Genomic DNA, 13,123 nt, shown 5'->3' with positions numbered 1-13,123 from the left:
GCAATTTTCTGTGCCAAAACTTTCGGAAGTACAATTTTAATGAAAGATACAGGTGATTCTCCAAAGTTCTGAAGTATTACTGAAGAAATGCTATAGAAAGAATAGCCTTCCAAAGTATGTCTCTCACAACCCTCCTCTACCAACAATTTTCTCTTCTCTTGGATAACATGGTAAATCTTTGTTACATTGAATTTTATGTACAAACTGTCTTATATTCAAATTATTTATTATTTTCATAATTTGTTTTCATTTTTCAAATGGTAATACTCTTTTCCCTATCTATGGAAATTATTTACATACCTTGAGTAGAAATTAAGAATGTAAGTTTTTTTAAAACTAAAATTTGTAGAAATTCTAACAGTTTTTTACTTGGAAACATATTTAGAATATTGTGTGGGGTAGATATATGTGGATCTTTTAGTCATGCCCCATGAACATATTCTTTATAGGAAATTTTATGATCCTTAAGATATACATGGTTGTCAGATTCTATATAAAATCTTTTAATTTCTAATGTTGGGAAAACATTTATTTAAAAATTGGGCATCCAATTGGACATATCACATCTGGGGTTCAGATATAACATGAATGTCATGTGCTGTTCTCTAATTAAAGATATTTTCAGTATGTGATGATGGTGTTTTACAGTTTTATATCTAGTTCTATTAAAGATGCTACTTCTATTAAATCTGCTACAATGAGGAATTTCCTATACCTCTAAGTTTCTTTATATGTGGGTTTATTGCTATTCATCTTATGATACTGCATAATTTATTTGATTTTCTACTTTTGGGAAATTTCCACTTTTTCATTGTGATAAATAATGCTGTACTAAGCATTCTCGTACATATATTAATTTGCACCTTTTGGACTATTTCTTTAGGCTCAATCTTAAATATGGAATTAATGGGTCAAAAAGAATATGTATTTTAGCCATCTTACTATATACTCTACACTTTACCCATCAAAGTTAATTGTACAATTTAATGAGTTAGAAATGTAATTCAAATGTCCAAGTACAGACAGAGAAAATTCAGATATATCAAGATTCATCTTGATTCTTAGTTTCCAGTATGCTAACGATCCAATTCTTACCATCCATATCCATTTAAGGTGCAGTATCAGGCTATAAAGTAGAGTTTAGGCCTTTTGTCTCTCGAGGTAATTCAGTTTCTAACTTCTAAGGAAAGGAGGCTAAAGCACCATATTCAATTTAGTCATCTCGATGAACAACAGTGGTTGAAACAGACTTAACTTTTCTCAGAGTAATTTTAAATATTATTGGAGGGGCTCCATAGATTTGGGTGTAGTTTATCAAAATGTAGAAGTATGAAATGACTGCTGATAAAAAAGCCTCATCCACGTGAAAAAAGAGCTTATTTTTTTTTCTCTTGACCCTTTTTCTTAATGGCACAGATGGGGAAATAAAACCACTTTGCAGTCAATCAACCAATAAATCAATACATAATTATATACACTTTGTAGATGTCTTCAGAGAGAGCCCAAAATATTTATTTCTACCACACCAATGAAATCAATTTGTGGGTCCTTGAACTCAAAAAGCAAACGTTTTCTCCTTTTATCACAAGTGCCTAGCTGATTCTGGCCATATGCTTTGGAGATAGGTTAGCTTACTATTTTCTTTTTGTTGTTTTTATATCGTCTTATTAAAGTACAATCCTTGGTTCATGGCATACAAGCTAACTTAATTAGTGAATTTTCCCTTTATTCATTTATTCATAAAATATTGAGTTCCATCTACATATCAAAATCTTTAGAATACTTAATGTAAATGTTGAAAATTATTTTATAATGGTCATTCAATAAGTAATTCATTTTGACAAATTGTCTTGCAATATTTGGCTACCTTAAGTTGCTTTTCAGTTGTATTTCCAGTTCCGCATACATTAGCTACTTTACTGTTTGTTTTTTTTTAATTTTTTTCTTTAGCATAACTTCTTACATGACTTTTTATTTTTCTACAAATATTAATTACTGTGTATATTTAATATACATATTCTTCTGCATGCCACAGATGCATGATCAAATAGTACTGTGGAGACAATGTTTGCCGAGGTTAGGATTGATTCCTTCTTAAACAAAGGATATGAATTATTATTTAGTAAAGATTAAACAGAATATTTAATAACTCAGAATTGAAAAACTTCAAGCTGAGTTAGACTACAGAGAAGTCTTCTTTTCAAGAAGACTTGAAGTGTTTAAAAATAACTAATGTTGAACTTCCTTTCTGACCACTAATTATCGCAGCAATATCTCTAAGGAATGTCCCTCAATAGATGTTATAAAATTAAATCGTTGTAAAGTTAAATTTGAAATTTTTGCTGTCTTCTTAAAAACTGGCAAGAATACTACTTACATAATTTATTAAAGAAAAAAAAATCATGAATGAAAAGAAATCTGTCTCTTCCCTTCCTAAATCTTTTTTGCTGAGAACAGTGCCTTGCATATGTTTATTGAACAAATATCTTTTTCAATATAAATCATTTTAACTATTCATAATTACTTATTATATTAATAAACACAACAGTAGCAATACACCGCAGTGTCCTTTATATTACAGGAAATGTGTTCACATATATTAATCTTTAGGAATTCTATTAGATTTACAAGATAAATATTATTACTATTTCAAGAGAGTAAAACATACTTTTTACTTGTTCATGATCATAGAACCAATGTTTTCACAAATAGTCCAAGGAAGCCATCATTCTTGTTTGTGGTCCAATGTTTTTTTTCTCTCTGCTTCAACATCACTTTTGTGATAAATTCTTATTTCCACCTGGTATTATAAGTATCTTTTATGCTTTGGACTCCAAAATCAGTACTGACACTTAATCTACACAAATATGTTTAATATACACTGTACTTAGAACATCTTCCTCCATGTTTTCAATTCAGGTCAGTCAGATTAAATACAATTAAATTCACGTTTGTGGTACATTTTCTACATACAAAGTCCTCTGTTAGGAACTGAGAGATCCATATTTGAAAAGGTATTTTCAGTACACCTGAAAATGTACCATTATACTGGGAGACTAATCTGTACATAAACAACTCTAATATATAAACGTCCTTGTGCATGCTATAAAACACCTGTAAACAAAGTTCTATAATTTAACAGAGGAGCAATTGATTTGACTAAGAAGAGGAACATGGAAGCCTTCATTTTGAGATGACATGTGTAATGCGAATGATATAATATGCCATATATACTGCATATGAAAATATTTTTAAGATAATTGCACCTAGGTCCTTTCCAAAGCCCCAATATACCATCCAGGATTTCCAGTAGTGGATATTTTAAGTTGATAATTTTAGAACAAACTAAGCAACTTCAGTACTTCTTGGATTATTTTAAAGTTTTCTCCCTCTCCTTTTTTGGATTTGCACTTATGCTGGAGATACTTACTAGTTTCAAGTCATAAGTGGGCATGATGTGATGAATAAGAAAAGTTCCCACCAAAAGTCGTTACAGAACATCCAGTAAGGTTTCTGTTATCTCATGTAGTCTGTGGTAACTATTCTCCTTCCAAGAAGGCATCTGCTAAATAGCTGTGTTCCCTCTGTACCCATGTTGCACTTGCTATTATATCCAATTATTTAAAATAGATTGGTAGAAGTCTTGGGTCTTTTCTTATTCTTCCTTAAAGATATAAGTCCTCTCATCTATTATTATCCATTCTTTGGGTTTGCAGAAATCAGTACAGCTGGCTTACCCTTCCATGAAGCTTCCCTTTGGTCTCTGCCCTGCTTATGCTGGGAGTTCAAACCAGTATGTGGTTTGCCAGCCAGAGTTCCCGATAGGACACAGAACACCAGGAGGCCTACTAGCAGATCCTCCCTGTTATCTGAGGGTTCCACCTCCAGTCCCTTTTCCTCATACCAGAGCCAGTGAGGTGGATGAGTAGGTATAACATTCAAACCAATATCTCGCTCTACTGTTCTCTCTTTATTGCTCTTTTTCAGTTAATGGCTAGAATGTCCTTTGAGAAAGGAGAAAAACAGTCTCAGAAACTTGTTTTTAGATACATTTCTTACTATAAGACCAGTACTATTGAGTTTGACTTTGCTTTTGCTGACAACTCCTCAAGTCAATGAACAATTCCAATCTAACTGGCTTAATGACAGTAATTGTAAGTGTGGAGGGAAAGAAGCATGTTGGCTAATTGGTCACAATATTACCTCGTTAGATATCCAGCTTGGACCTTGAAAATTAAACTTTTTTTCTCCTCGAGTAAATAAGAAGAGGTTGAATTTCAGCAGAAGTGGCACTGTACACAAAAATATGAAGATGTGAAAATACATGGCACATTTGGATAATAGTCTGTACAAACACTGCCCTGGCTCACGTTAATCATCTCTTACATGAATACGTTTCTTCTCCAATACTTCAAAATGTGGCTGAAAATTCATGTCATGAAGGAAGTAGGTTTCAACTCTTTTATTAAGAGCCTATTAATCAATCCCAGCAGTCTCACCTCTATCAGTGACAAAGATAGCATTGAAATGGAACTATACATACCCTCCTTTTACCCCTTCAGAGCATGGCTTACTTTTAGTACAAGGAACAGAGTAAATTTTGACTGACTTTTTCAGATTTAAATATTATGAAAATAGCTTTGTAAAACATAAATGTGGTAAAGTTGCACTGCCAGTCTTGGGTTATTTACAGCATGTCTTCTTTGTTGTAGTTATTGGTTTACTTTGTTAGTTGACACAGGCAGAAAGAAGAAAGGAGCTCTTTGTCCTTGACAATGTATGAAAGAAAAAAGTAGGCTTATACACTGATTTGTATCTGGGTCAAGTGAGAATGTGGGCCAAAGGATTTGTCATATTGGTTATACTTCTTGTTGTTAAATTTTATTAGAAACACTCAGTGATTTATTTGTATTATATTCTGTTCAGTAAGATTGCTCCATTTTTTTTTTTTTTTGGTGCATGTTATTTTAAACAACTTGGCAGTTCTTCATAGTAGAACCCTACCCTTATTAAGTGTGATTACCAGTTATCAAATGAATGATATACTTGTTAGAATAATACCCTATGGAAGTCAAATGGTTGGCAAATTAATTATTTTATCATCAAAATAGTGTATTCTCATAGTTTAAATAGTTATTTCAGTTGCTAGTCATCACATGTTAATTAATTATTTCAAAATTTGCAATGCTGGAAAACAATTGCTCTGCAAAAGGTCAAGAAAGCACCAAATCATTCCTTTGGAAAAAAACTCTTAAGATAGGAGGTGCTGTTTATATCATCCCTTTTTCCCATGATTCTCCTCATTATTTATTTATAAATTAATGTAAAATAGTTCCATAGGAAGTAATAATCCATTTTTTACAAAAACTAGAGAGGATCAAAAATTATAACATACTAAGTTATGAGTATATTAAATATGTTAAACATATGAAACTAATTTAAATAAAGTTAAATACATATTTATATATTTCTGGTATTATAAGACTGATATTGAAACATTTTGCTTTTTATTTTGGTTTTTAATGTCCTATTTTAGAACTATTAAGTGACAACTAACATTGCAATTTTTTTCATATGGAATTTTTGATGATGGAGTTTAATCTCTTCAGCAGTATAACACTATACAATTTTTCCTGTGTATTTATTTTTTTCAGGAGAAACACTCATTTTCTGAGCTCTTTAATTCTATGCCAGAATTGTATACTTGTCAAAGAGTCATGTTACTACAAGATACAAAACAATGATAGATAGATAGATAGATAGATAGATAGATAGATAGATAGATAGATAATAGATATAAATATTTGCATGCATTGATATGTTTCATTTTCACAGTAAACATTAGTGATGAATTTTTTTTAGGAAATTTCAGTCAGGTATGAAAGGCCCATCAGCCTTTTTTAATTCCATTAGCCCCTGTTTACTGTAGATATCTCAAGATTATCAATTAAAGTCTATATAGTTGCTAATTTCTTTGTTGTATTTTCTTTAGACTAAAATTTAAATAAAAGTTTTCTTCTTATGATAATTTCAATTTCATATGTAAATTACAAATTTACTTCTGCCTTTGGATAGCCATAATAAAATAAAATAATGAGGAATATGAACAATAATTTAGTATTATATCTATATATAAATGGGATATATAATAACAGATTTTTTTAATAAAAGGTCATATATTTTTGTGAGAACTTAAAGGATTCTATATGTCAAAGGAAACTAGAAATGAGCAAATTTTTTTTCTCTTTGCTGTCAAAATATGGGAGGAGTTGGAATGAATTTGTTCCGTAGAGAGAGAAAGAAGATAAGGGATGCCTGAACTGATAACTAGATAATTCACTGACAAAAATGAGTAAGAATATAGAACTTAAAAAGAAAAATATGCATCTTAAATATAGTGGGTAGGGGCACATGGGTGGCTCAGTTGGTTCTTGGTTTCCCCTCAGATAATGATCTCAGGGTTGTGAAATCGAGCCCTGCATCAGGCTCTGCACTCAGCAGGGAATCTGCTTGTTCTCTCCCTCTACTCCCACCCTGGTTCACACACACTCTCTCTCCCTCTCAAATAAATACATAAAATCTTAAAAAAATAATAAAATAAAATATGAATGGGTAAATAAATAATGTTTTTTGTTTCCTTGTGCTCCTTTACTCCACTTCCCACCTCTAATTTAGACTAGTCAGCACTTTCTAGTATTATTCTTAAAAATGAGATTGAACTCAATCCAATGACATATAGGATGCTAACCAATTGACAAATCATATTCAAAATAAAATCCAGAAAAATTAATCTCAGCTATATGAATCATTCTAAATTAATCTATGTATTTATTTTATCCTGAATAAAAATCTAAGTATGAAAAAATTCATGTGATATAAAAGTTGTTTACTCTTTTAGTCATACAAATGTTTAATGCTTATTTTAAACTCAATTGTCCCTTGAACAATATGAGTTTAAACTTTGCAGGTTCACTTAAACATGGTTTTTATTTTCAATAAACACAGTATAGTAAATGTAATTTCTCTTCCTTATCATTTTCTTCAAATATTTTTTCTTTAGCTTACTTTATTGAAAGAATACAATATATAATACATATATAATATAATTGTTAATTATTTAGGTTATCAATAAAGCTTCAGGTCAACAGTCTGATACTACTAATTAATTTTGGAGAGAGTCAAAGGATATATGAGTTTCTGACTGTCTATGGAAGGTTGGTACTTCTAACTAACATACTGTTCAAGGATCACTTATATTTTATTTTCTTACAGTAATATTAGTGACAAGAAGAATTTCAGTTTATGTTTCATTAAAATATAACTAAAATCAATTGCAATGTAATATTGTTTATATCAGAGAAAGATATTTTTATATAATTTTCCAGAATTACTAATGATGAATACTAAATTCTGGATTTCACTTACCATAATTCAGAAAATGGCAAAGGTAACTATAGAATTAAATAATGAAATGGTGAGAAAAAAAATTACAACATTTTCAAATATATTGAAACCTTTGCCAATTTTTGTTTTGCTGAATTTCTAATAAGTTTTATTTTTTAACCTGAATGCTTTATTAACCTGAGCTATTAAAAATGTGATTTGTGATAGTTGAATATTTTTATTTCAAGATTATGCAAGTTTCTCCCAACATTCTTATAATTGCATAGAAAATTATTTCTGAGCTATCATTAAATATCAATAATATATTATATATGCAAACCCATTCCTTTTTTCAATTAATCATTTAAAGTTTGTAGTAATATTATTGAAATTACCCTGGTAAAATCTCAGTGTTAAAGTTACTAATAGTGATAGTGTTAATATGATTAAATGTTATTAATAGTAATAGAGTGTTAATTATTAAAACAATATAACAGGCAGATTATCTTTTATGAAATGATGCTAAAATTTAGGCTCAATTGAGAGGATTTGACATTAAATAATAAATTAAAGCATATGTTTTAGTTTTCATGGTTTATATTTTATTTAAATGCAGATCAAGTCAATAACCTTCACTGTAAGGAAAAGGGCTCAACTTTATTTGATGGGAACTTAAATCATAATAGTGTAGTCTTAGGTCTTAGGAAAGTGGAATTGAATATGCAACATTTCTCAGGAAAGTAAAAATGAAGAATGATGTATGAACACATTTTGAAAGAACAACAGCTTAGGAAAGTTTGATTCAAATAGCAATCTTTGATAAAGGTTAGTCCTGGATTGAAACAACACCATTAAAGATTAGCCATTTTAGTAAATTATATAATCAATACTATATTTGTTTTCTAGTCATTGAAGATTAAGTACATATTTGAAAGAATTAAATGGATGCTTTGGCATTCACTGGGAAAAACTAATTGGAGAACACTTTTCTACTAAGTATATTGTTGCTTTGGTACACTCCATTGTAATGTCCAAATAAATTCATGATTCTAGAAAGTCAAGCGTTCATATCACCATCTTCCAGAGAATGGAGGGATTACAAATCCACCAGATAACTCGCTGTACACTTTTCATTACACTGACTATGTAGGAGTTACTAAGGGCTGTATACAAAATCACTACACTGAATTGGATCATGGTGGAGCTCAATAACATCAAAACAAGCAAGTTATAGTTGAAGCTTTATTTAAAATACACTTAAAAAATTTCATGCTCTCTTTTTGTTTTGTTTTATAAGTTTTTATTTTAATCCAAGTTGGTCAACATACAGAGTAATATTAGAGTCTGGTGTCCAATATCATGATTTAACACTTCTACATTACTCCTGGTGCTCATCACAAGTGCACTCCTTAGTCCACTTATGGATTAAGTAACATTGTGTGTCGACTATACTGAAAAAGAGAAAAAACACACTTCTCTTAATCAAAAGACACACCATATCCACAGAGACATAAGTAGGGTTTGCCATTGGTGGCCAAATACATACATACATGGATACAAACACACACACACACACACACACACACACACAATTAATGCATCTTTCTTGCATGTTACTTTTAAATAAAATTTTGAATATTTATTGAGTAATGTATATTTTGTAGATGGAAAATACAAATAATTAGAGGACACAGTAAATTCAATCAAGGTGAAATTAGTAGAGATATTTTAGTTCAATTGACATCAGTAAAGAGTTTACCAATTTTAAAGAAATGAATATTTCAATGTGAATCTACTTTCCATTTGCCCACATGACTTTTAATTAGACTATATCTCAAAGTATCAGGTGGTCAATAGGGAAAGACGAAATGAAGATGTGCCTAATTACATATACAGTCTTAAATATGCAATAGAAAAATCATAACAGAAAATGTATCAATTAAATAATAATAATGTAATACCTAGTCTGGGAATTTGTATGAGCAGGGATCACCAAAGCAATTTAGATGTAATGGCACCTTTTGTGCAGTTCCTATGAACCCAATATCCTCACTAAGATGTAGGAAATTGCAAACTTCACCAACTAGCTGGTTCTTACAACAAATAGCAAAGTAGACTAGAAGTGGGATAAACACTATATCTTATTTTTTATTTCAAATTTTAATCGTCACCAATTCCAACAGGAATTATATTGACAGTGTCATGGAGATTCCTAACCTAGAAGTATTATGCCAACACTGATACCTATTGAATATGGTATTACAACTATTAAGGCCAATCTGTGAAATATGTCACATTTGCTTGTAATTCAGTGAACCATATTCAACTAATATAACCACCCATTAATCAACAAAATGCAATCCTTTCAGAGCTTCACTAAGGGAAAATGAATTAATACACTTTATCTGGCAATGGTTTCCTTCTATAGTGTTTCTAATTTTTTTTTACTCAATATTATAAGTTTTATCATTTAAGTTCAGATTTTATATCTTTTAATATTTTACATGTTTCTTAGTCTGCTTTAATGCATCTTATATCGTGGTTTGCTCACTATCTGTACATATGTATATATAGATATGGAAATATTGATAGCCTAAGCCTGATTAATATGTTTACAAAATGTATTTATTCTTATCCTCTCAATACTGAAATTCACTGCATAAAATTGCAAAGCTATGCCTCACAGTCTTGTGTGATTGTATATAAGGGGCATCATGTAAATATAATAATATTAAGTTAAAGTATGTATGACAACCTAAGGGAGGATCTTAGAATAGAGGGCAAAGTAAATTTTTTTTGGTGGGATTAGTAAAAGAGAAAGCTAATGTTAAAAAGAAAATCAGATTGTTTGCAAGATATATAAATAAACTGATTAAAGCAGGTAAAACAGGAAGAAAGATCTTGGAACCTTACAACAAATGATTTTTCACAACCTTGTATATATGGGCAAAATTTACTTACTCATCACTGTCATAAAATTAGCAATTTTATACACATCTTGCTTTGAGAATGATGTCATGTCTAAAGGGCATATTAATTTGTTTTAAATGAATGAAGTCATGAGTGAAGTCACTTAAATGAGTGGATGAAATTTTCATAACAGACCCATTTGTGTACTGCTAGTAATGGTGTAAACAGATGCAATATATGATGAAAGCAATTTGACGTAATGTAACAAGATGAATAAAACTGTCCTGATCCTTTAAACTAGTAGTAAACCTGTTAGAGAGAAATTCTTAGTAAGTGGAAATTTGACGATGTGTCAATTGAAAAGATATTTATCACAATATTATTGTAATAGTAAAAAATAGAAATGGAGGGAAAAAAAACAGAATCAAATCAAACCATTGGACTATGTAGAAGTAGTTCTTAAAATAATATATTCCAGAGATTAACTTAATGATAGAGGAAACTCCTTGAAGCAAAAAAAAAAAAAAAAGGTTATGATACTTTACATAGAGTAACCCATACAATTTTGTTGTTGTATAAACATCCATATACACACATTGAGCTAGAGACTGCAGTCAGAGTTAAAACAGATAATGGCACTTCAACTCTGAATTTTTTTGATGAATTAATTTAACTATTTTGATCCTCTTTGCCATCTTTGGTATATTTGTACTTTCCCTTCAGTCTTAATATTTTATAGTCCTATAACTGTAATCACAGTTTCTCCTTTTCTTTATGCAGGTGGTTATTATGGGTCTTCTATGTTTTGGTAGCACTTTAGTCTTGTTATGGTGATGAACAAGATGGATAAAATACATGTCATCCTGGAAACAGCGCCAGGGTTCATAGAATCATTTTTTGTAACGGCGAGAGAGTAAATATATCTGTTGCACAGTCTTTGGGTTTTTTGTTTTGTTTTGTTTTGTTTTCTTTAAACTTGCTACAAATGTAAAAGTTATTCGTAACTTATAGGCCCTATAAAAGAGTCCGTAGGTCCGATTTGGCACATAAAGCCATAGTTGGCCAACTCTTGTTCCAGTTCAGTGGTATCCCAGTGGTTTGCTTTGGTTCTCATTATAAAGATTGGAACACTTACCAGGAAAGGGTCAAACATTGCAGAGACCCCACAAGCAGTCAGACAATCTGAACAACTAAAGATTAGTCCTGTGTGTCCAATAAGTCTTTTGAATGCCTTGCTGCCCATCATCCACATGAAATACTGCATCCTAGTGACCTGGGTCTAAAACCTAACTTATCCTACAAATAAACACAAATGATTTTTGAAAAGATTTTAATATTTACTACACTACCTAAGAATAAAACTAGCATATTAAAAAAAAAAAAAGGAGGATAACTCCTCTGTTGCTGCTGTTGGGAGTCATTACTAAAAATTGTACATCAGAAACCCTGCACATAGAAATTGAATTATAATACAACACACTTGAATCAGTCTACATTTTTAACTGTTGTATTCACTGTCATTTTTTAATTAGAAACAAAAATCTATTTCATTGTTTCTTCTAATGTAGTATCATTTATTTTAATTACCCTTGTTTTATTTTTCTTTATAGCATAGTCAAGGAATCACATACTTGCAAACCCACTGACATATGCACATATAGGTGTTAAATCATTTCTGAATTTCATTTCTCGATAAGGTTTGATTATCTTAATGTAAATCAGATTCCATCCAGGCTATACTGTATTCTAAAATGAATGGCTTGGTGGAATTAAAAGGAAGAAAAATGATGGATTCCTTCATTTGATTATCCAGTATGTATACATATATATTTAATAGATTATTTTTCTACAGTTACACAGAACTGATTATGGTTAGAATTGTTTACCAAAAAAAAAAAAAATTGGCCCATCAATGAGAAACGAAAAAGTGATTTTTATATTCATTTACCAGTTAAGACTTCATAAAATATTTTATCTTATTGTATGTTCATTTTTCTGAACCTTTCTGCTCCTAGGTCTCTTCTCATTTCATCTATTCACTTATTTGAAATTTATTTACTTTCTTTGTAGCATTTGTGCAACAGCATTTAATTGTAATGCTTTATATATTAGGAACATGACAGTACACAATATTTACTAACTTAGAATCATACATGGTGTACTAGGTATGCTTCTTCAATTAAATCCTCTCTAATGAATGACAAATTATTTTGTTTGGTAATAAAAGTCATTGACTTTGATATGTAGGTGGTAACGGACAGTCTTTTTATCTTTAACTCATTAAAAAAAAACTGCTTTCCTAAGCCAGAATAAATAAGATCATCTAACAGAGAGTTCAAGCTTGTTTCTTTCTACCTCAATACTTTATTACTTAGTTGGATACTTCCACATGAAATCCTGGGGTTTTGGTTGGGATTAGCTTAATATCCTTGCTTGGAGCCTTCTAGTGACCTCAAGAGAGAGGAAATTACTAGAAAGTTCAGAGACAAAGAGCCATTAGGTGAAAAAGGATATCAGCTAATGAGACTCCTGTGGTTAAAAAGTACCTACTACTATGAAATTTATGAGGTCAGGTTCTTTTTAGAATCCTTTTTTGTTTCAGTTCAGATTGAAAAGAAAAGAATAGAGTTCAAGGTACTCTTGAAACTATCCTTGTGATTCTCAGCTTCTAGAGTGAATTTAATATCCATTCAAAAAATGAAAATCATGTTTCTTCTTCCAACAGTTTTGTCAGATATTTTTTTAGGTCCCAGCTATACATTAGGAAAAAAAAAAAAGAGGTTTTTGATCTCGTAGGACTTATATTTTAGTGTGCATAGTAGGAGGTAAG

The 13,123-nt window shown here is 30.5% G+C and overlaps 1 long non-coding RNA gene across 3 annotated transcripts in view; it reads left to right on the top strand.

Moving 5' to 3' along the window:
- Nucleotides 1–13,123, top strand: part of LOC111094208 — a 370,348-nt gene that overhangs the window by 210,076 nt on the left and 147,149 nt on the right. The window lies entirely within an intron of this gene.

Source organism: Canis lupus, chromosome 36 (assembly GCF_011100685.1).
Source record: "Canis lupus familiaris isolate Mischka breed German Shepherd chromosome 36, alternate assembly UU_Cfam_GSD_1.0, whole genome shotgun sequence".
Taxonomy (NCBI): domain Eukaryota; kingdom Metazoa; phylum Chordata; class Mammalia; order Carnivora; family Canidae; genus Canis; species Canis lupus.
Note: the sequence above shows the minus strand (reverse complement) of the source record. Positions and strands in the feature narration are given on the sequence as shown.